At 44.6% G+C, this 23,239-nt stretch overlaps 1 protein-coding gene across 1 annotated transcript in view; it reads left to right on the top strand.

The window, feature by feature from the left end:
* The first annotated feature begins 393 nt into the window (after positions 1-393).
* The window catches only part of NCKAP5 (NCK associated protein 5), a 338,664-nt gene continuing 315,818 nt past the window's right edge, over positions 394-23,239 (top strand). The window contains exon 1 of the mRNA XM_045033131.1: positions 394-446. The gene's annotated coding sequence lies outside the window, so the exon portion shown is untranslated. The remainder of the gene's footprint in view (positions 447-23,239) is intronic.

The raw sequence follows: 23,239 nt of genomic DNA, 5'->3' as shown, positions 1-23,239 counted from the left end.
ACTCTCCCCTGCCTCCCTCCCCTCCCCGGGCTCGCCTAACCCCTGCTGCAGGCGCGGATTTGTCAGAGCCATTCAGTTGAGACTGATTATGATTGCAGCAGATGGGCTGGATTTGACAGCCCCGATCCTAAGCAGTTTCGCAGGGGCCGGGGGAATTAGCAGGCCCCGGCCGCGCCGCGGGATCGCACACAGCGCCCCGGCCACGCGCGCTGCCCTCCCCGCGGAGCCTCGCGCCCCGCCGCCCCGCCGGGAAGGAGCCGCTGGAGCGCAGCCGAGCGGGAGAGGCGCGGGGCTCCCCGGCAGCGGCGGGGGAGAGCGGCGCGGGGCCGCGCGGGCGGGCCATGGAAAGTTTATCGGCTCGGCGGACCCCGGCCGGCTCCTCGCCCCTGTAGGGCGGTAGCGGCCCCGCCCCGCGCCCTGCTTCAGCATGTCCCGCCGCAGGCCAGGTAAGGAGCCGCGTCCCCCGCCCCCTCCGCCGCCGTCCTGGCTCCTCAACTGCTCCCCTCCCCCCCGGCTCCCCTGGCTCCTCACCTGCTCCCCTCCCCCTGCACCCTGCTCCCCTCCCCACCTGCTCCCCTCGCCCCGCACCCTGCTCCCCTGGCTCCTCACCTGCTCCCCTCCCCCCCGGCTCCCCTGGCCCTGCACCCTGCTCCCCTCCCCCCCCGCTCCCCTCCCCCCGGCTCCCCTGGCCCCGCACCCTGCTCCCCTCCCCACCTGGCCCCGCACCCTGCTCCCCTGGCCCCGCACCCTGCTCGCTGGGCTCCGGGGGCCGCGCGCAGGGACAGCAGCAACAGCGGCGCGCGGCGGAGCAGCAGCCCGGGGACTCGGGCGGGCAGCCAGCTGCTGCCTCGCGGGCAGGGGCGGGGGGCTCCAGGGTCCGGCTGGGGGAGGTGTGTGTGTGCAGTGAAGGGGACACCTGCTCCTCTCTTGTCTCCGCGGCTGCTACTGTTACAGGTCTGGCTTCCGCTTCTGCCGCCCCTCGTCCCCCGTATCTCCTGCTGCCTCGCCAGCCCCAGGCTCCCTGGCCCTTCTGATGCTGCCGCTGCCTCCTGCCCCTGCTGCTGTCATTGCCCCGCCACTTGGCTCCTTCGCCTGCCTTGGCCCGGCCCCTACTCTGCTGTCCCATCTGCTTCTGCTCCTGCCGCTGCTCCTCCCTCGGCTGCTGCTGTTGCTCCTGTGTGAGGGAGGAAAGCTGCACAATTGTGTGCCCTGTTGCTACTGGCAACTACATGTACCGAATTGCTACGCATCCATAAGCAGCTTAATTCTGATTGATGGCCCAGAAATATGATCTTTTTAAGATGACCAGTGAGACTGAGAAACCAAAGCTTTCTATGCACCCCTGTATGTGTGGATACATAGATATGTGTGTGTGTGTGTGTGTGTATTTTAGAATGATTAGAATTTTTAATCTTTAAAATTAATCCTGGTGCCTTCCCTCTTGTGATCTGGCTGGTTTATCTAGGCTTTCTGTGTGACTGCTGCAGAGCTTTCATTTCTACCCTTCATTATGTATGCTTCTGTTGATTCAGATAAACGAAGCTTTTCATGTAATTTTACTTCTGTGCCTGATCATTGAAACAGACCTATCCTACTGACCCAGAATGATTCTTGAAAGCTCTCCGGAAACAATTTGTTAAAGAAATCAATTCGGTGCAGATAATAGAAATATCTATTTTCCCTTCTTCCACCCCCACCCCCACTTCCCTTGTATGAAAGCTGGTCACTCTCTCACGTCTTCCTATGCAGAGGAGTACAGTACAGGTAACAAACTAAAAGGGAAGAATGCTCTGTATTTTCTATGTGTGGCTGTGTGCTTAATATGAACAAAACCTGTTTTACTTAATGATCCAAAAATTGTCTGGTTGGCTGAGATTGGAATCACTTCCAATGCTCTGGGTGAGAAACCTGGACTAATTAAATATTTAGTTAATGTTTATGCTAATTTGTGCTGAGCAGTTTTTTCCTTCCTTGTACAGTGTTTAAGAATGTTTTACATTAAATCTATAAATGTGTTTCCTTAGGAAAAAATCCTCTGAATCTTGATTATATGAATTGTCTAAGAGGCTGTGCATTTTTGAGGGGTGGGGATGGGAAGTCTAATGAACTTAATATGCTTAGTTTTTTGTCTTGAGCAGCAATATGATAAACAATATGATGTTTGCTTTTTATGCTCTATGCTTTTAATGTTTAATGCTTCATTAAACATTTCAACCCTGTTGCTTCGGGGGGAGCCAAGTTTTCTCTCTCTTTTTATATTATTCATTAAGAAGCACCCTAATAAGTGTTTTTTCCTGTTGAAGTGAAAAGGTTTAAAAAACAAACACACACAAAACTTGGCCTAAGTAATCACATCATATATTGATAGAAAGAAACAAATTCTGAAGGAAATGAAATATAGCTACACTTAGTTCATATTCAGATACACAAGGATAGGAGAATGTAAAATAAACTGAAAAATAAAGTGTGAAATGATGAATTGCTGTTCATAGTATTCCAAAAAACCTTTCAGTTGTATTAGACCCATCATCCAATATGTGAGTTGCTCCTGAAGGGAAAGTTTTCCTGAAAACTTAAAGTACATAAAGTAAGAAATTGACCTTGTAGCTTGCTTTAAGAATCATCCACTTGAATCAAACATAGTTTATAACTTTCTGAAGGAGACCTTGCAGTTGACACATTGTTGCTAACTTCTTATTCTATTTTCAGCATGTATTTTAGGTAATCCTTTTGTTCTCATAACTGTATGTAATACTTATGGCCTAATTGTTGAAATGGTTTACAGCCTAGTCATTGTAGATTTGTGCTTTAAAACAATTGATATTCAAGATAAAACCATTGTTTATCATTGGAAAGTTTGCTAAGTTTTTAACAAGCGAGGTAACATTTCATAGGCAAGTGATTTACATCTGAGGGATTGACTGTATACATTTCTGGATTGCAGATAAGCTATGTAAGTAAACAAAAGTGCAGTGGTCTGTTATTCTGCATTACTGTGGAGATATCATGGGACCTTTTCACAAGTTACTATAACAAGGCATCGTGGGAACTGTTTGATCTGCAGGACTTTTGCTTGGCAGTAGTTTACTTAAGGTTATTACACTTTGTTTGGAGACTTGTATTTGCTAGCCATTATTGCATTTTTAGTTCCAGGCTTCCCAGAGTTACAGGTTAGTAGGTCAATAAAATTTACTTTGAGATGTCAGAGCTGACAAGTTCTGTTTTTAAATGTAGTTGGGAATATATCGTCTAATATTCAAAACTTGTAGGATTATTTTCCTAGAAATTTTGAAGCAGGTGATAAGTATGTAACAATTAAATCAAAACATTTCTTCTGACCTGAGTATCTAGAATGCTGTCCTACTCATTTTCCTTGGTTAATTGAGGAAACAAATTACAGAAATTAAATAAATTTCCTACTATTAGCTTTTGGATAAAGTGCACAGAATTTCTAATCTAGTCATTGAGATCTGGAGCTAGGCTCTGATATCAGTTCTATCAATGTAAATCTGGAGTAACTCTACTGGAGATTTACTTCCTTTGCCTCCATTGACGTGTCTCTGGATTGTTTCTGGTGGAACTGAGGTCATCATCTGTCCCAGAGGTAGACATTTATTTTAAAAGATGACTATTTTGCATGCACTACAGATTGTAAGGGTATGAAAACCATCGTCCAGCATACCCAGCACTTTATGAAATGTCCCATGAACTTGAAAGCCTCAAGATTTTAAAGCAGTTCCAGAATTTGTTTGTGGGCTATTGGATTTTCAGAGGTGCCTTAAGAAGGTGATGCACTTTGCTTGCTGTGGGACTGGCTCTGCAGCCCCTACTGAAATACAGTAGTACTCATTCACTTGAGTAGACTCATGAGTTCAAAGATCCTGATTCAGCAAAGCATTTAGGTGTGTGCTCAACTGAAGCATAAGAGTAGTCCTATTGAAGTAATATAAAGTTAAGCACATACTCTCACCTGATCTCAGTGATGTGCTGAAGGGGACATGGCTAAGGAGTAGCAGGAAGCTCCAAGGAGACCCTTGTTAATATAGATACCAAACTAAAGAAAAACTTCAGGATGATTTTTCTGATGTAGTTCACCCTTGCTCTGGGTATTGTTGAGCCATCCTTACAGGAATGACTTATCTTTTGTCTCAAAAATATTATTGCAGTTTGTTTCTTTGATGTATATTGTGGGGATTTTTTTTTTGCAATACATCATTTTGCACATACTATACAAATTTATGTATGTTCAGTATGTGTTTCCAGAATGAATGTAAACAATTCCAGTGCATTTATATATGTTAGTTTGCAAAGGAATATATTCACCACTACCTTGCCCTCCACTTTGCAAGGTTACACATCTCTGTTACACGTGGTTTATTACAGCCAAAGGAGAAAGGGTTTGTGAGCCTTACTAAAGCATTAGAGTAGCATAGGGGTCGGCAATCTTTCAGAAGTGGTGTGCCGAGTTCTCATTTATTCACTCTAATTTAAGGTTTCATGTGCCAGTAATACATTTTAATGTTTTTAGAAGGTCTCTTTCTATAAGTCTATAATATATAACTAAACTGTTGTTGTATGTAAAGTAAATAAGGTTTTTAAAATGTTTAAGAAGCTTCATTTAAAATTAAATTAAAATGCAGAGCCCCCGGACCAGTGGCCAGGACCTAGGCAGTGTGAGTGCCACTGAAAATCAGCTCGTGTGTCTCCTTTGGCACGTGTGCCATAGATTGCCTCTAATGCCTACCTCTGGAGTAGCACATAGCTGCTTGATCCTAATGGAAGATCTCTCCTCAGTGCTCTACAAGCTCAATGTCTATGCCAAAATATGCCACGCATTAAGTTCTTTCTTGCCGCAAATTTGCCTATCAGCTTAATCCTGTGCATGTAAGTAATAATACCCATATTTTTTTATCTATACTACAGTAGAAGCTACAGTGTGCTAGGTGCTGTTCACATGTCTAGGAAGACACACTCCGTATCCTCATGAGTTTACAGTTTAAGGCTCTGATCCTGTTACCTCTTTTACACGTGCAACTTTACCACTGTCAGTCACTCCATGGACATCAAGGAACTACTCAGTATCGTTATGATTATATTATTTATTTATTTGTTTGTTATTGTATTACTGTACTGCCTAGAGCCCTAATCACGGATCAGGACCTCATTATGCTAGGTGCTGTGCAGCAATAAAGTTAAGTATGTTTGTATGTGTTTGCAGGATTGGGGCTTGAGAAGAAGAGCTCTAAAGGTGAAGGATAAAATAGTCACTTTTTTGTTGCTAGCTCCAACACTCCTTCTACCTAGCTATCATTCATTTTGGCCATGGTCTTTCAACTCCTAAGCCACACAGTTGCATGGATTTAGCATGGGCCTGAGAGTCAGGAGATGGGTGTTCTATTTCCCCAGGGAGACCTGAAGATCACACCAGTGCTTAAACTCCACAGGCGTTGATTTAAGATATTTGCTCAATATGCTTGATGCCGCCTTCATTTTCCTGACACTATACTGCTGCTCAGTAGCCACAGCATGAAGAGGTGATTGGAAAAGTGGCTTGCAAAGGAAAACATGGCTTTGTGCCTTTCTTATGTATCTATTCTTTCTTTATAAATGATGGATTTTAATGAAAGAGAGAGAATTGTGCCTGTTTTAACATTGGAAATCTGGGTCTTATCTCCGCGGTTTTACTGGTAGAAATATGAAATGAGAGATTGATTGACTGACTGTCTGAGAAGGGAAGTGATTTTTAAAATATTCAGACAACTTAAAACTTTTATAATGACAGGTTTCAGAGTAGCAGCCGTGTTAGTCTTCATCCGCAAAAAGAACAGGAGTACTTGTGGCACCTTAGAGACTAACAAATTAATTTCAGCATAAGCTTTCGTGGGTTGTAGCCCACGAAATAAATACATTTGTTAGTCTCTAAGGTGCCACAAATACTTCTGTTCTTTTTAAAACTTTTATGTTAACACATTTAATTCAGATGTTTGAATAAATATTTGGGAGAAGAGCTGTGATGTTGCCGGCAAGCCTCATGATACTTGGTATTTTTCTGAAAGCTCCAGCTCCTGGAGTTACCTGATTAGATGAGAATCACTTTAAAAAAATGAAAATGAAATGTTTCTGTCCTTCATTGTTGCAGTGAAACACTTAAAAACATGAATGCTAGTTTCTCAAAAAACAGAGATGAAGTATTATTATTATTTTTTTAATTCTGTATTGTTTTTAAACCAGTCTCATGATCATAGGGGCTGAACTCATGATTTTTGAATACGTGGTTTGGCAACACTGAAATTGCTTTTGTGGTTCCAACAAGGTTCCAACACTTCCACCTCTTCTTTTATGGACTGAATGCTCTCAGTTCACATCTGAGAACGCCAACAGTTCCTCCAACAAAAATCAGACAATGCCAGACTCGAAATCTCAGGGGGAAAAAGTAGGAGGGGAAAACATTGTGTTTCTCCCACTTAAAAAATACAAAGTAAAACAAACTTCCAGGACTACTTTATATATCATAAAGAAGCAAAAAAGGGCATAAACTCCTTTTCTTCCTCTCTGTTCTAGGTCACCTTTTAAATCTGTGCACTCCCTGACTATTCCAACCAAATTAAATGCCTGCCATTTGGTTTCCCTACTTGTCTTTGTTCAGTCTTATAATTTTTCTTGCATTGTTTATAATATCCCTTTTGATGGACTCTCAGATCCTGCTGGCCTTTCTTGTTCTATTTGGACAATGCCTTCATCTTTTAATATGCAATCTTGAATTCCTAAAACCCTTTCAGTGGCAGTGCATTCCAGGATTTTATTGAGTAATGTATATTGTTGTTCTAGGCTATTGAAACACACATGATAAACAAATAAACTATACATTTGCTAAGGTGAAACTCTACCACCATTACATATACCACTTCTGTAGTGTACTTAATTTTCTTTGAAGATGAGCTATATCACTTAAGGCTTGAATAACAATTCTAGCTTTGTTGTCGTCAGCAAGTATAGTAAATGTAGGCACAGCTCTGCTCCAGGTCATAATCATCAAACAAATTGAAAAGCAGCATCCACTGATCTTTCCCACTATTTGCTTCTCTGCCATATACAATGACCTTTTGCTTATGCCCAGTGTATATGCCTATGTATGTTAGCCAGCCTTGTAATTAAAAGCCAAATTGTGCTTTGTTAAACAAGTGAGGGCCATGCTGACTTCAATAGGGTTCTGTGCATGTATGTTTTCTTTTTCCCCTTAGTACATCTTGGTTCACTGAAGACATCCTGGAATGTGACATTGCAAATACCAGAAGTCTCGTTATAATTCAGGGTGTTTGTGTCATTTAGAGATATATGAATTTTTTTTTAATTAATACATTTGTTCATAGAAGAATGCAGTTTGACACCAATTCGCTGAATAGTTTTGGCCATTTTTTTTCTGAAGAATTAGGCACCACTCACAAATCAGTGATGGTGACAGTGATCTTTAAATTCTTTGCCTGGTAGTTCAGGTAATCCCCCGTGATGGGGAGACTTGGATTCAATTCCCACCTCCGCTGGATGTGAAAAAGAAATTAGAACTTGAGTCTCCCACACTGTAACAGAGATCCCTAGACATGGGGCCGTTGGATATTCTGGTGTGATTGTGGGAGTGGTGTGTCTCAAACTCTGTTGAAGATGATCCAGTGTGTATTAATAAATAGTAATTGCAGCACGGATTTCCATGTGGGTCTCCTGTGGTCCAGGTGAGTGCCCTAACTGTCATACTCCCTGGAGTGGCTCCTGAGTGCCAAGCTGAGGGAAGTCTGTCAGGAACTAGAGACCCCAAACGAGTGGTATGTTCTATAATTAGAATTGACCAACCCAGTAACAAGCATGTACTCCTAAAGCACCGTAACAGCCTTACCATGGAATCACAGACAGTGCCCTTGGACATTCCAGTTTATCTTGCCACTCAGGGAAACTGGACTTGGTTTTTTTATATATATATATATATATATATATATATATATATATATTCAGATTGTTCTCAGTCCCAAAGGACCAGCCACTTACCCCAGGCTAATTTGTATCTTAGATCTCACGCCAAAGCCACACCTATCAACTGAGCCATAGTCAAAACACACTGTGCCTGACTTTTATGTCATACAAGTAGAACTCCACTGCAGCAATTCCTGATTTCTACTGAATGTGAGATCAGAATCATGCCCATTGATGATAATGGGATTTTGCATGCCAGCATACAGATGAATGTATATAAAAAGATTGCACACTTAAAAAAATATAAATGGCATGTGTACATGGGAATGTTAGGATTGCCTCTGATCTTGACTGCTTAAATGCAGCATATGTAGCTTATGAAGCAGAGCTCTTAGTTTCATTTCATAGTGTACGCTTGACTAGCCAGTTCTCTTTCATGTGATATTGGCTTTGCTAGTGTTGCCATGGATAGTCTTTTGTAGATGGTTACAGAGTGAGATGTAACAATTTAATACCCAGTGGTTATTGATGAGTAAAGTAATAGCTGCCAAAAGAAACTGAATTTGTATCATACCACACACTACTTATATATGTCAAGCTTTACACTTGTTAAAACAAACAAATTCTCATTTTTATTGGCATTTGCCTGCAAAACCTCTGAAATTACTATATATTATGTACTTCCTAATATTTAATAAGGAAAAAACAAGCTCTTCTTGACTTTCATTATATTCTTGATACATATTGCATACAATGGGTGTCCAGACACTTTTTTCCAATGATTATTTATGTTAGTGAAGTCCTATATGTTAAACCAAATGGTCAAATTATTCATCATTTTCATATTCAGAATTTTTAAAATTTATGATCTATCATACTGCCATCCATCACTGTAGTATATGAGCTCCCTGCACATCAAATCAATAGCAAGAGTGAGGTCCCATGTGGACTTCATGGAGTATTGTGCTCTTCTCCCTTTGTGGGGTAAAAAATCTGCTTGGGGTATTTTTCAGTGTCTTTTCTCTTTTTGGTTGATGGCTTGTTAGATATTTTTATTTTTATTTTTTGAGGGTGGAATGTTATTTGGGTAGATGGATGCTATTGTTGTGATTGTCATTATTACTACGGTGGAAAGACTTTTTCTAAGACAGACGCTTCACAATGTTACCTAAAGGTGCTCAAACATTGGTTTTGCTTGATCTCTTCTGGAAGGTCATTTCATAACCACATCCTCTTGATGAAGAACGCTTTGTTCCCAGCTCTCATGTCCTGCATCTGGGCTTTGTGATCTGCATTGTCCTAGAGGCAGTGTGGATGTTGCCTCCTAATTCAATGGATGCACTATACTGTGGTGTCAAGGGGGCACTGTACTGCAACCCTAATCCTGGCCTGGTGAGGGGGAGTTGACCACTGCTGCATTCCCAGAATACTGGACATTCTGATACTTCTGGGAACAGCGTGACCCTGCCTCTGCCGGCATGACCTCGCATGCACCGTGAGTGCGAGGTCATGCCGCAAGGAGGATACCTTTTTGAACAGTGTGTTGCACTATCCCCAATAGCATGACTTGCATGACAGTGGATGCCATTTTGAAGAACATCCGACTCCCACTGATGTGACTTTCAAATTATACTATGAAATATATTAACTGGGAGGAGATATGAGCTTTTGATATATAAGCTATATAATGAAACTGATATGTCTGTTTTAATGTCTTTAAAAGACTTGTCACATCCACAGTTATTCCAGGGTAGATATAAATGTACATCACCCTTGGAGTCGGATCCTACTGTCCTGCTCACGTAAATAGTAGCAGGACTGTTCATGCAAGCCAGGTGATCTGGATTTGACTCACTAGTTTTGATCATTAACACGTTTTAGAGGTCAGTGTGACTAGGAAACCTGTGAAACATTTCTGATTTTAAAAAGAAAATTATTTGTTAAGATCTTAAATCATTCATCAGTTTTAATATGTACTGCAACTGAGAAATTGCATCAAATATTTTGATAGAGAAAGCTACTTGACTCAAAGTGCTAATTTATAAATAAGTAGAGGAAATTTATTCAGCATTAGAACCGTTAGTAAATTTAGCTCCAAGTTCTCCCTTTTGTATTGAGAAGGAGGCTTCACAGGGACATTTTAGTTAGGTGAAATGATTTATTATGGGAAGTCCACCTGGAAGTTCATTGAAAGTCACAGATAAGAGTGTGAAAAGTCAGGCTGATGTGGTTGGATAATGTTACAGGACTTTTATCATGGTCTCAATAGCTGCAATCTGACAGCAGCTGGGAATCAATACAGCAGCATGCCAATCAACAAGTTTCCTAGCAGCTTTCCCTATTCACAGGAAGGGGATGGGTCTAACTTCCAGACCTGGAACATACAAAATTAGTAATTTGTTCATTTGCTTCTGAGGCAAAAGAAAACACGTGGCAGGCTAAGGGCCTGATCCTACACCCATTTAAGTTAATGGCAAAATTCCTATAGACTTACTGGAATAAATATGACACACTGTTTAAAATGAGGCTATATTCTCAAGTGTGTGCAAATCAGCATAACTGCATTGATCAAAATGGAGCTGCATCAATTTATGACAGCTGAGAATCTAGCCCATATGCTTTTACTACATCTTATCTTGAAGTAACAGAAGGATATGATGTGCAGTTTTCTATGAAACCAGCATGTTAAAGTTAAGGACACATACTGTGATCCAAATCCCTGGGCTAGAGTCAGCTTTAGTGGTCCATACACACCAAACATAATGTAGGATTGCCAATTTTGGTTGGATGTATTCCTGGAGATGGAATCACATGACATGATCTTTAATTAAAGATTAATTTTAATTCCTGGAGACTCCAGGCCAATCCTGGAGGGTTGGTAACCCTGTGTAAGTGTTGTGTTTCGGGTACACAACTTACTTGTCAATTTTGGTTTGCCAAATAGATATATGTTTTTTGGGCATAAATCCTCAACTGTGCTTGGGTACCTTAACAGAAATATAATTAATCAGTTATTGACACACAGCCTCATTGGCAAACAGAATTAACATACCTATAAATCTTTATCAACTCTCAGCCTTCATGCTGTGTTTTTAGTCACGTTAAAAAGTGCTAATGATTGAGGGTCCAATCTTGTCAAGTGCTGAATGCCACTGAGCTCACTGGGGGTTGATTGCACTCAACACCTAGCATGGGCTATTTAGCAGCTGGTAGGACGGGGATCTTAATTTATGTAGATTTGATCATGCAAGTCTGTCTTAGATGAGTAGTCCCATTGAAGCCACTTAGGAAGGCTTAGGCCTTACAGTGTTCAGTATCACAGTGCATAGAAAGTCACAGGAATAGGTCTGCAATCAAAGCTAAGTTAGATGCCTCGGCTCCCTATATGATGAATGGGGGGAGAGAGAGGTGCCTAAGAACATGATCTACAAAAGCCAGGATGTTTGGCAGGGAGCCATGTAAACTAGCCAATGGAAGTTGCTAAGGAGAAGGATATGTGTTAAGCCACCCCTCTCCCAGAAATAGGTGCCTAAATCTGGGGGACTTAGTTATAAGGTTAGAGCACTCACCTGGAATGTGAGAGACCCAGGTTCAGTTCCCCCATTTCTGCCAGAGGTGGGGAGAGGATTTGAACAGGTGTCTCCCACCTTTAATCACTGAGCTATGGAATATTCTGATATGGGTCTCCCTCAGTCTCTCCTGTTTAAGCTGTTCCTCTTGAGATAAGTGGCTAATTATAATTATAATAAATCCAAAGAGGATGGAGCTAGGCTGTTCTCAGTGGTAGCAGATGACAGAACAAGAAGCAATGGTCTCAAGTTGCAGTGGGGGAGGTCTAGGTTAGATATTAGGAAACACTATTTCACTAGGAGGGTGGTGAAGCACTGGAAAGGGTTACCTAGGGAGGTGGTGGAATCTACATCCTTGGAGGTTTTTAAGGCCCGGCTTGACAAAACCCTGGCTGGAATGATTTAGTTGGTGTTGGTCCTGCTTTGAGCAGGGGATTGGACTAGATGACCTCCTGAGGTCTCTTCCAACCCTAATATTCTATGATTCTATAGCTGAATGCCTATCTTTCTCCAGTTTGTGATTTGTTTTGGGTCTTAAGCAGGATATAGGCATTGGGACACATAGAGGGAGGTAGCATAACATGTGCTTAGGCAGAAACTTAGGCACCTATAGGGTTTTGTGGGTGTTTTGTGGATTGCAGTGGAGGCAAAGCAAGGTTTGCAGGATTGGGCCAAAACATTAAAAAACAAACAAAAAAACCCACACAAACACTTAGCAAGTGTTTCACAGAGTGTCTGAGATGGAAAATAGTATTTGAATACCACAATGTCAGAAGACAGTACAGTTTAGTGAAATACTAACCTATGTAAAGGAGGAAATGTATGTATACTTGAAGCATTCCACTCCTGCTTACTTCCAGGTTGCTAGGCTTCTTAATGAATGAAATCTTTCACTACTTTCAGAATACCGTTCTACAAGGAAAACATCTTTTTTCGAAAGTCTAAGTGGATCATTAATCGTTTATGATTACTGTCATACAATAACTGTTTTGTGTGGCAGACTGAGGTTCCCAGATATATTTGCCTCAATAGATCTCTGGTATGGATTATCTGTGTCTTATTTGATGTCTAGTTTTCCAAAGGTAGGCCATCACCATTTGGAAAAGCTATGGTTCTGTCAGACTAGTAATTGATATTATAGCATTTGTGCGTCAGGTTGGGTTCTGATGGGATTATAGCAGGAAAACTGTTCTTAGAGGATCAGTGGAAGTATATTCATTTATAAAACAAATGTGACAAGTAGAGAGTTGAGTGAGATTGGATTTTTCGTTTTCATTGGTTAAAAGTATCAGCACTCAGGATCAGATGAAAACATTTAGATTATTTAGTGATTAGTAAAATACATTTTCAGTGAAGAATCTAAAGAACCTATATACCGATTATTTTTTAGATTGTATCTGATGGTTTTACTTTCTCTTATGTACTCCCTGATATCAGGTCATTATATTAAATAGAAACATGAAAGCATCTTCATGTATGTTTTATGTTGTTTAAATATGTAAGGTATCTACTATGGCAGATTATAATTCTAATTAAATCATTGAAGATTTAGTTTCAACTAATGTTTAGCAAGGTTGGAATGGTTGAAAATTAAGGCTGCTGCCACTGACTCCGAGTGTAGGTAGCATTTTTATTTTATATGTTGTGCTGGGATGAAGGCCAGTTGGCCTCTAAAGATAGTTTCCATAGCTACTGTCCTGCTCAGACAGAAAATGCTGCCACAGCATTTTTCCTTTGTACCTTTACAATTTTTATGGTAGCTGTCAAGTCAATTAATGTTCATCTGATTTATTAGTTATTAGGTTGTTGAAAGCAGGCAGCATGGGTGGGCACAAATGCTTTACACTGATTTTTTTTTAAATTAAATGTAAAATAGAAAATGTCTCTTTGCTCAAAACACACCAATGTATTTCAAATTTATTAATTTTTTTCCCGCAGCCATCTATACTGAACCAGACTACAATCTGTGCTAAAAAAAATAAGTTTATAAAATTTGAGGTTTCCTTTCACTTTTCTCCAAAGAATTATCAACTCTGACAATGGATTTCAGTGTTGGTACATGTTGAATACTATAGTTTAGGTTTTAAGATTATTATTATTATTTTTTTTAAACTTGCTTTCACTAGTTCAAAACTTTCCAAAAACTTTTTTTCATGCTTCTCAAAGCATGGAACTTGAAATTTGTTTCTAGGAGTAAATAAATGACAATACTGCAGTATATTGTTCACTTAAAAAAAGTTTTCAGTACAGCACGCAGTATGCGACTCTTCATTCAAGGAGAAATGAACAGGTGTTGCATAAACTACTGAGGCAATAATGTGGAGGTCTTCACACTGTTGTATTTACCCTTGAATACTGTATGTAACATGCAGTATGAATCTTATCAGGCGAACAGTAAAACCATAACTAGCCCAAACCCCCAAACTGCTTGCTGTCTTGTGAGAGAGGAGTAGAGACATACTTGATTGTGTCATAATTTTGAGAGCGACTCAGAATGTGGAAGGGGTGCCATGTAGGAATCTAGTTAGATAAAGTAATAGAATGGCAATATCGAATTTGTGGAATTTTTTAATAATTTTATAGCATCCTATGTCTTTACACATTCTTTTTACAGATACTTTTTACAACACAGAGCTACCAATTCCATTCTTCCGGCCTCCACCTGTGTACATGCTTTCACATGCTATAGCTGGGTGTATTATCACAATACTTTTCCAAGTCCATAACTGCAAGAGAACCCTTCCTGATAATTAATATAAAACCTGTTACCGGAAGCTTGAAGTTTGACGCTTCTTCAAGCATTGCTTCTATGAATAACCGTCATGGAGTGAAATCCTGCAGCCATTTCTCAGGCTAAATTCCCATTTATGACAGGAAAGGTGTTGCCTGAGATCGGACTATACAATTTTGGTATATGATAAATAGGCAAATGCAGGATTTGTTTTGTAGCAGGTGTGGAACTGCTATGTAATAATCTAAAAATACTGAGGTGTAATAATTTTTTGAATGTTGCTCAGTGAGGGGAGGTTACTCTATATTATTAGAATTTCTTGTATCCTGAATAGCTCTAATGTAATCAGGGGCTGTAGAAAGAGCAAATAGGAAAACAGCACAATAGATCTAGATAAAGTCATTCCCCAGGCACACTTGAAAGACAATGGGGCAAGCTGTTAGCTTCAAGGATCCTGTCTCCAACAAGTTGCAAGCCTTGTTTTGCCAAAGCTAGGCGTCTGGAAAGCAAAAGAACACTAAATTGTTGAAAAGTGCTTCTCAGGGAGAGAAGGGGATTTGCTTGTCAGAAGCTGTCTAGGGAGACAGAGACTGCAGAGGGAGTCTAAAAAGGTTATGCCTTCTCAGATCCAGGGAATGGTAAGCCTTAGGAAAAAGCTAGATGTGCATATAGTCTATTCTATTGTTTTTAAGGTACAGATTTCTCAGAAATGCTTTTGTTCTGAATAAATAATATTTTGCTTTAAGGAGGCTATCTGGTAACTGATTTTATTGTCATTGCCCTCAGAGGGAACAGAACTTCAGGGTCTGAGATTAAATTAGACATCCTGAGGTAGTTGTGACTGTAACCCAGGCCTGGCCTGAAAGTGGGAGAATTGTGTGATTCCACCTAGAGCCAGATGATGGCTAAGGATATGTCTACACAGTCAAAGAAAATCTGTGGCTGGCCTGTGCCAGCTGGGTCAGGCTGTGGGGCTGTTACATTGCTGTGTAGACTTCTAGGCTTGGGCTGAAGCTCAGGGCTAGAGGACCTTGTGAGGTGGGAGGGTCCCAGATCTCGGACACATCGTTAAAGGCCTGAAACCTGGGAGGGCATGCACTTGATGAGACCAGGAAAGGCTAGAGGTGCAGTTTGTCTCATAACTGTGACAGTTTCCTTACCTTTCAATCACCTTCTAGTGAAAATTCTAGTTGCAAATGTTCTGCTGGTTGCAGCTGACTTTCTAGGTTTAGGGGCAAGCAAAGGATTTATGATGTTACTGTTGCTAATGGACAGAGGCCTTTAGCAACCAACAGATACTAGTAGAAATCAAGATTCAGCTGGAGGAATGTGCTCAAGAGCATGTGCTCAAATTGTCCTACTCACCCACTCTGCAGTACTGGGTCCAAAGTCTTAGGCCAAATGTTGGTGATTGATAATGTTAGGTAATATCTGAAGTCTTTGATCTCCAATGATGTAATTAATTTTGTGAAACTTTCCCTTTTAAGATTTTGGACTAGATACTTGGCTCGTGTAAATCGATTGATTAGATATACCAGCTGAAAACCTGGCCCTCTATTAAAATGCTAGATGTCTTTGACATTGTTTTCAAGCATTTATTTTTTCCCATCTTACTGTTTGTTCTTCCTGCATGACATGCCCTGGGATACTTGCATAAAATTGTAGTTCTTAGGCCTTGGCTACACTTGAGAGTTACAGCGCTGGTGGTGGCTTTACAGCGCTGTAACTCGCTCCCCGTCCACACTGGCAAGGCACATACAGCGCTGTATCTCCCTGGCTACAGCGCTGCATGTACTCCACCTCGACGAGAGGAATAAAGAGACTAGCGCTGCTGGGCGCCAGTGTAAACAGGGAATAATCTTACTACGCTGTAACTGACCTCCGGAAGCTTCCCATAATGCTTTTAAGTAAAGATTACGCTCTGTTTTGTTGTGATGCCTCTGTTTGTTTTGTTGTGAACTCCCGGCTCCTGAATCTGCTTATCAGAAAAACAAACATAGCTACTGTTTGCTGTGAATGAGCTCCCTTTGGAACGCCCACAGCTAGTGTTTGCTTGAAGAGAGGGGGCTTGAGGAGAGAAGCAGCACGGCGTGCGGGAGGGAGGGGGAGGTCCGTTTCCGGGAGGCTGCTTATCTGGTGCTTTCAGTGAGCGAGAGAGGGGTTGGGGAGGGGGTCAGAACTTGCAGCTGCTGACAGAGTGTCGGCTCCAAAAATCCACTCTCTCTCTCCCCCACGCTCCCTGTCACACTCCAACCCACCCACCCCCTTTTGAAAAGCACGTTGCAGCCACTTGAACACTGGGATAGCTGCCCATAATGCACTGCTCCCAATGCCGCTGCAGATGCTGCAAATGTGGCCACGACAGTGCGCTGGTAGCTGTCAGTGTGGCCAGATTGCAGCGCTTTCCCTATTCAGCTGTACGAAGACAGGTTTAACTCCCAGCGCCGTACAGCTGCAAGTGTAGCCATACCCTTAGAGAGGTATAAAGTAGAAATCCCTGCTTTATAAACAACTATGGGAGGAGAGGAAGCTGATCAGAAACAGTCAAGATGGATTCACCAAGGGCAAGTCATGCCTGATCAACTTGATGAGATAACTGGCTCTGTGGATATGGGGAAAGTGGTGGATGTGATATATCTTGACTTTAGCAAAGCTTTTGATACTGTCTCCCACAGTATTCTTGCCAGCAAGTTAAAGAAGTATGGATTGGATGAATGGACTGTAAAGCGGATAGAAAGCTGGCTAGATCATAGGGCTCAATGGGTAGTGATCAACGGCTCGATGTCTAGTTGGCAGCCGTTATCAAGCGGAGTGCCCCAGGGATCGGTCCTGGGGCTGGTTTTGTTCAACATCTTCATTAATGATCTGGATGATGGGATGAATTGTGACCTCAACCAGTTCACAGACAACACTAAGATGGGGGGAGAGGTAGATATGCTGGAGGGTAGGGATAGGGTCCAAAGAAATCTGATGAGATTCAAGAAGGACAAGTGCAGAGTCCTGCAGTTAGACGGAAGAATCCCATGCACTGCTATAGGCTGGGGACCGACTGGCTAAGTGGCAGTTCTGCAGAAAAGGACCTGAGGATTACAGTGGATGAGAAGCTGGATATGAGTCAACGGTGTTGTTGCCAAGAAGGCGAACGGCATATTGGGCTGCATTAGTAGGAGCAATGGCATCAGATTGAGGGAAGTGATTATTCCTCTCTATTCGGCACTGGTGAGGCCACACCTGGAGTAGTGTGTCCAGTTTGGGGTCCCCCACTACAGAAAGGATGTGGTCAAATTGGGAGAGTCCAGTGGAGGGAAACAAAAATGATTAGGGGGCTGGAGCACATGACTTAGGAGGAGAGGCTGAGGGAATTGGGCTTGTTTGGTCTGCAGAAGAGAAGTGTGTGTGTGTATGTGGGGGGTTGATAGCAGTCTTCAACTCAAGTCATCCAAAGAGGATGGAGCTAGGCTGTTCTCAGTGATGGCAGATGACAGAACAAGGAGCAATGGTCTCAAGTTGCAGTTGGGGAGGTCTAGCTTGGATATTAGGAAAAACTATTTCACTAGGAGGGTGGTGAAGCACTGGAATGGGTTACATAGGGAGGTGGTGGAATCTCCATCCTTAGAGGTTTTTAAGGCCCGGATTGACAAAGCCCTGGCTGGGATGATTTAGTTGGGGTTGGTTCTGCTTTGAGCAGGGGATTGGATTAGATGACCTCCTGAAGTCTCTTCCAACCCTAATTTTCTATGATTCTATGATAAAGAATGAACAATGCTATATTTCCAGGGTGATATTTTGGGGGAAGGGAAAACAGCAAAACAATCTGAAAATGATCAAAATGGAACTGTAATTTCAAGAACATAATGGAAACTCTGTGTTCTGTGAGTTTCCTTAGCACATAAGATATATTAACTGGAAATATAACTAAAAGTTGTTGAAATGAAATAATTATAAAAGTTAATGTATAGTCCACAGTAAAGAGAACTAGTTTATAAAGCCCTAGGTTAACAATATGCTTGTTAGCCAATAGTGCGGAAAAAGAATTTTTGCATTCTGGTCATGCATTCACTTACCATATTCGTGAAGGGCATATTTTGTACTTCTGAGTGGATAAAAATATCTCATTTCCACATGAAATTAGATAATAATAGCTTTCATTCTGAACTGTGAAGACTTGTTTTATAGTATGTGCTGTAATGAAAGGGGCAATATGCAATCTGAAAGCATTTTTTTTATTTTACAATCAAATTTTAGTCTTTAATAGAAGCCTTTTAGGTTTGTTGGTTATTGCAAGGTGATCTATCTTACTCTGTTGGCAAGGGGGATTTAGAAAAATGTGTCAACATTCATATATTTCAGTGTATCAAAATATAGATTGTTTTTGCAACATAATTAAAGCTATTGAGCACAGATCATCACCCCCTTCCTCCCCTCTCCCATGAAAAAAGAAAGAAAGAAAGAAAAAGAAATCTGCCATCAGGCTTTTCAAAAGGGAAACCAGATGTGAACATCCCTTAGGTATTTTTTTCTCTCAGTTTGGAAAAGTTCCAAGACACTATATAATGACTTCATGACATTTAAAGCCAGAATTAATACATGTTACTAAATTAATACCAAAGTACTGAATAGTTTCTTTTGCATTCCTTTAAAACAGTATGTCACTTACTGATGTACCTTTTGTTGGTAATGGACTTTGGATGTACAGTAAATTACACTTATGTCCAGTTTCCTTTTAGGAAATTGTTATTTATTGGTGGTGTTTGGCTTAAAGATAGTTTGGTATTTTATTAAAGTTGGTGATTATTAAGATCCTTATTCAGGTTACAGGACTGCCACCTGGGACTGAAGCCCTTGGGCTTTGTACCCCCCCAGCCGGGGGCAGTGGGGCTTGGAGTTTGGTCCCCCAAACCAGGACGGTGGGGCTCAGGTGAGCCCAGGCTTTGGTCTCCCTTTCTCGGGTCGTGCAGTAATTTTTGTTGTCAGAAGGGGGTCGTGGAAGTTTGAGAATCCCTGCAAGAGTAAACATGAGTATTTGGGATTAAGCAGCAAATCTCCTAAATGGCTTGAAGTGTGTGTTTTCTGGCTGCAATTTTTACCTCAATGAATTTAAAGGCATGGCTGTGTAACAGATCTGGTTCAGTGCTCCCAGCTCGAAGCTTAGCAGATTGCTGTGAGGGGACTCAGCTGCTGGATCCTGTGTGTTTTAAGTATCAGAGGGGTAGCCGTGTTAGTCTGGATCTGTAAAAGCAGCAAAGAGTCTTGTGACACCTTATAGACTAACAGATGTTTGGGAGCATGAGCTTTCGTGGGTGAATACCCACTTCGTCGGATGCATATGTGTGTTTTAAGTCTCCATAGCCTGAACAGTTAGTCTCAGCCTGAACAGAGCCCAGATGTTGTCCCTGTCTTGAAGTCTGTAGGCACACTGTTGGGTTACAGATCTTCTAGAACCTTGTCTGGAGAGCTTAGACCTGGAGTGGGCAAACTTTTTGGCCTGAGGGCCACATCTGGGTGGGGAAATTGCATGCAGGGCCATGAATGTAGGGCTGGGGCAAGGGGTTGGGGTGCGGGAGGGAGTGTGGGGTGTGGGAGGGCGTACAGTGTGCAGGAAGGGGCTCAGGGCAAGGGGCTGAGGCTCAGGAGGGGTGTGGGCTGTACAAGGAGGCTCAGGGCAAGGGGTTGGGGAGCTGGGGGTGCGGCAGAGGGCTCAGGGCAGGGGGTGCGGGGTGCAGGAGGGATGCGGGGTGCAGGTTCCGGCCCGGCACCACTTACCTGGAGTGCCTCTCGGGTGGCAGTGGGGCTAAGATAGGCTCCCTGCCTGCCCTGGCCCCGCTCTGTGCTGCTCCCGGAAGCGGCTGGCACTACATCCCTGCAGCTTCTGGGGGAGGGGAGGCAGAGGGCTCCGTGCGCTGCCCTGCGGGTACCTCCCCTGAAGCTCCCATTGGCCACGGTTCCCCGTTCTTGGCCAATGGGAGCTGCGGGGGACAGTGCCTGGAGGCGAGGGCAGCGCACGGAGCCCTCTGCCCCCCCCCACCTCAGGGGCCACAGGGACATGGTGCTGGCCACTTCCAGCAGCGGCGCGGTGCCTGCGGTGCCATAGGGGTGGCAATCCCATGGGTCAGATCCAAAGCCGTGACAGGTCAGATCTGACCCGTGGGCCGTAGTTTGCCCACCCCTGGCTTAGACCATGTGGTCTGTCAGCTCAGCCCCTGGAACCAGTGTTCAGTCCTCAAGCTCCCCTGTAGTTTTAGCACACCCTCTCTCAAAACTCCACCCAAAAGCGTGAGGCGTTTGTTTCCCTCTTCAAAGGGCTGTATGGTAGATGTAGCACAATACACAGATACTTTGCATAGAATTCTAACACATCCTTGCTCTTGTTTAATCAAATGAGAAATATATAGACCCATACAAGAACAATAAACCCCTACAAGCATCTACATGTGTAATGTTTCATTTTTAGAAAAGAACAGATCCCCCAACTTTAGTGGCATGGAGAAATAAAGTATGGGAAATCCTTTTAATGAAAAATATTGACAGAGCCTTATGTCAGAATCCAGTAAATTTTGTAATATCTGGTTGACATTTTTGGAATATGTACAAAATAAATGCACATAATTTACAAGCGGTTGATCAAACACAAATGGTTCATTTAAAGTGACATACAGGTTATTAATAAAATATGTTAATAGTATGGAAAGTTCATGTATGTTGTTAATAAGAAAAGAAATTATTTTAAAATGTTAACTTACCAAAACATTGAATAGTTTTTTTCAAAGGCATAAACAACTAGGCACTTAACTCTCATTGACTTTCAATGCGAGTTGGGTGCTTACCTGCCAGTTGTACCTTTGAAAATCAACAAAACAAAGCTCCCAATTACAGTCGAACCCATTTATCTCGACCTCGGTTAACTTGCCAATCCTATTAACTCGAGGTTTTACAAGTGGAACCGCCAAACTCCCTCTTTATCTTATGGGTTTCTCATCCGTTATGTCGATTTGCCGAACCCTAATATCTCGAGCCCGGCTCCCCGCGTCCCCAGCCGCCCGCTCCCTGGCTCTCCAGCCGCGCGGTTCCCCAGCCGCCCGCTCCCCGCGTCCCCAGCCGCCCGCCCGGCCCCGCATACCCGGTCCCTGCCCGTCCCCGCCCGGCCCCGCATACCTGGTCCCCGCTTCGCCTGCCGCCCGCCCGCCCGGCTCCGCTTCGCCGGCCCCGCTTCGCCGCCCGCCCGCCCGGCCCCGCATGCCCGGTCCCTGCCCGGCCCCGCCCGGCCCCGCATACCTGGTCCCCGCTTTGCCTGCCGCCCACCCCTCCGCCCGGCTCCACTTCGCCGGTCCCCGCTTTGCCGCCCGCCCCTCCGCCCGGCTCCGCTTCGCCGCCCGCCCGCCCGGCCCCACATACCCGGTCCCTGCCCGGCCCCGCCCGCCCGGCCCCGCATACCCGGTCCCTGCCCGTCCCCGCCAGCCCGGCCCCGCATACCCGGTCCCCGCCCGGCCCCGCATACCTGGTCCCCGCTTTGCCTGCCGCCTGCCCGCCCGGCTCCGCTTCGCCGGTCCCCGCTTTGCCGCCCGCCCCTCCTCCCGGCTCCGCTACGCCGCCCGGCCCCGCATACCCGGTCCCTGCCCGTCCCCGCATACCTGGTCCCCGCTTTGCCTGCCGCCTGCCCGCCCGGCTCCGCTTCGCCGGTCCCCGCTTCGCCGCCCGCCCCTCCGCCCGGCTTCGCTTCGCCGCCCGCCCGCCCCGGCATACCCGGTCCCTGCCCGTCCCCGCCCCCGCCCCGGCATACCCGGTCCCTGCCCGTCCCCGCCCGCCCGCCCCGGCATACCCGGTCCCTGCCCGTCCCCGCCCGCCCGCCCCGGCCCCGCATACCCGGCCCCTGCCCGTCCCCGGCGCCCGTCCCCGCTGCCCCGGTCCCTGCCCGTCCGGGCCCGCCCGGCCCCGCATACCCGGTCCCTGCCCGGCCCTGCCCGCCCGCCCGGCCCCGCATACCCGGTCCCTGCCCGTCCCCGCCCGCCCGGCCCCGCATACCTGGTCCCCGCTTCGCCTGCCGCCCGCCCACCCGGCTCCGCTTCGCCGCTGCCTGCCCGTCCGCCCGGCTCCGCTTCGCCGCCCGCCCGGCCCCGCATACCCGGTCCCTGCCCGGCCCCGCATACCCGGTCCCTGCCCGTCCCCGCCCGGCCCCGCATACCCGGTCCCTGCCCGGCCCCGCCGCTCGTCCCCGCTTACCCGGTCCCTGCCCGGCCCCGCCCGGCCACCCGGCCCCGCTTACCCGGTCCCCGCTTCGCCTGCCGCCCGGCCCGCTTACCCGGTCCCGCTTCGCCTGCCGCCCGGCCCGCTTACCGGGTCCCGCTTCTTTGGCTGCCCGGCTCCGGGTCCCCGTCCCGCTTCGCCGGATCCAGCCACGTGCAGGCACCGCGGTAAGGGGGCAGGGAGGGGGTGTTGGAGAGAGGGCAGGGGAGTTCAGGGGTGGGGGGGTGGATAGGGGTTTATCTCGATCATCGGTTATCTGGACTATTTTTGGCAAACCCCTAGGCCGGCGACATAACAGGGTTCAACTGTATTTATATGATAATAATTAAACAGTGTCCTTCACAGAGTTATCTGATTCTACAGGTATCAGGGCAGTTAAATGGTGGGAGATAGTTGGTTGAAACTGTAAATCTCCATCTCGTGAATGTGTTTGCTTGAGTGATTACAGCAGGGGTAGGCAACCTATGGCACGTGTGCCGAAGGCGGCACACGAGCTGATTTTCACTGGCACTCGCACTGGCCATTGGTCCGGGGGGCTCTCCATTTTAATTTCATTTTAAAGGAAGCTTCTTAAACATTTTAAAAACCTTATTTACTTTACATACAACAATAGTTTAGTTATATATTATAGACTTATAGAAAGAGACCTTCTAAAAACGTTAACATGTATTACTGGCACACAAAACCTTAAATTAGAGTGAATAAATGAAGACTCGGCACACCAATTCTGAAAGGT

The sequence above is a fragment of the Mauremys mutica genome, chromosome 10, assembly GCF_020497125.1.
Source record: "Mauremys mutica isolate MM-2020 ecotype Southern chromosome 10, ASM2049712v1, whole genome shotgun sequence".
Lineage (NCBI taxonomy): Eukaryota > Metazoa > Chordata > Testudines > Geoemydidae > Mauremys > Mauremys mutica.
Note: the sequence above shows the minus strand (reverse complement) of the source record. Positions and strands in the feature narration are given on the sequence as shown.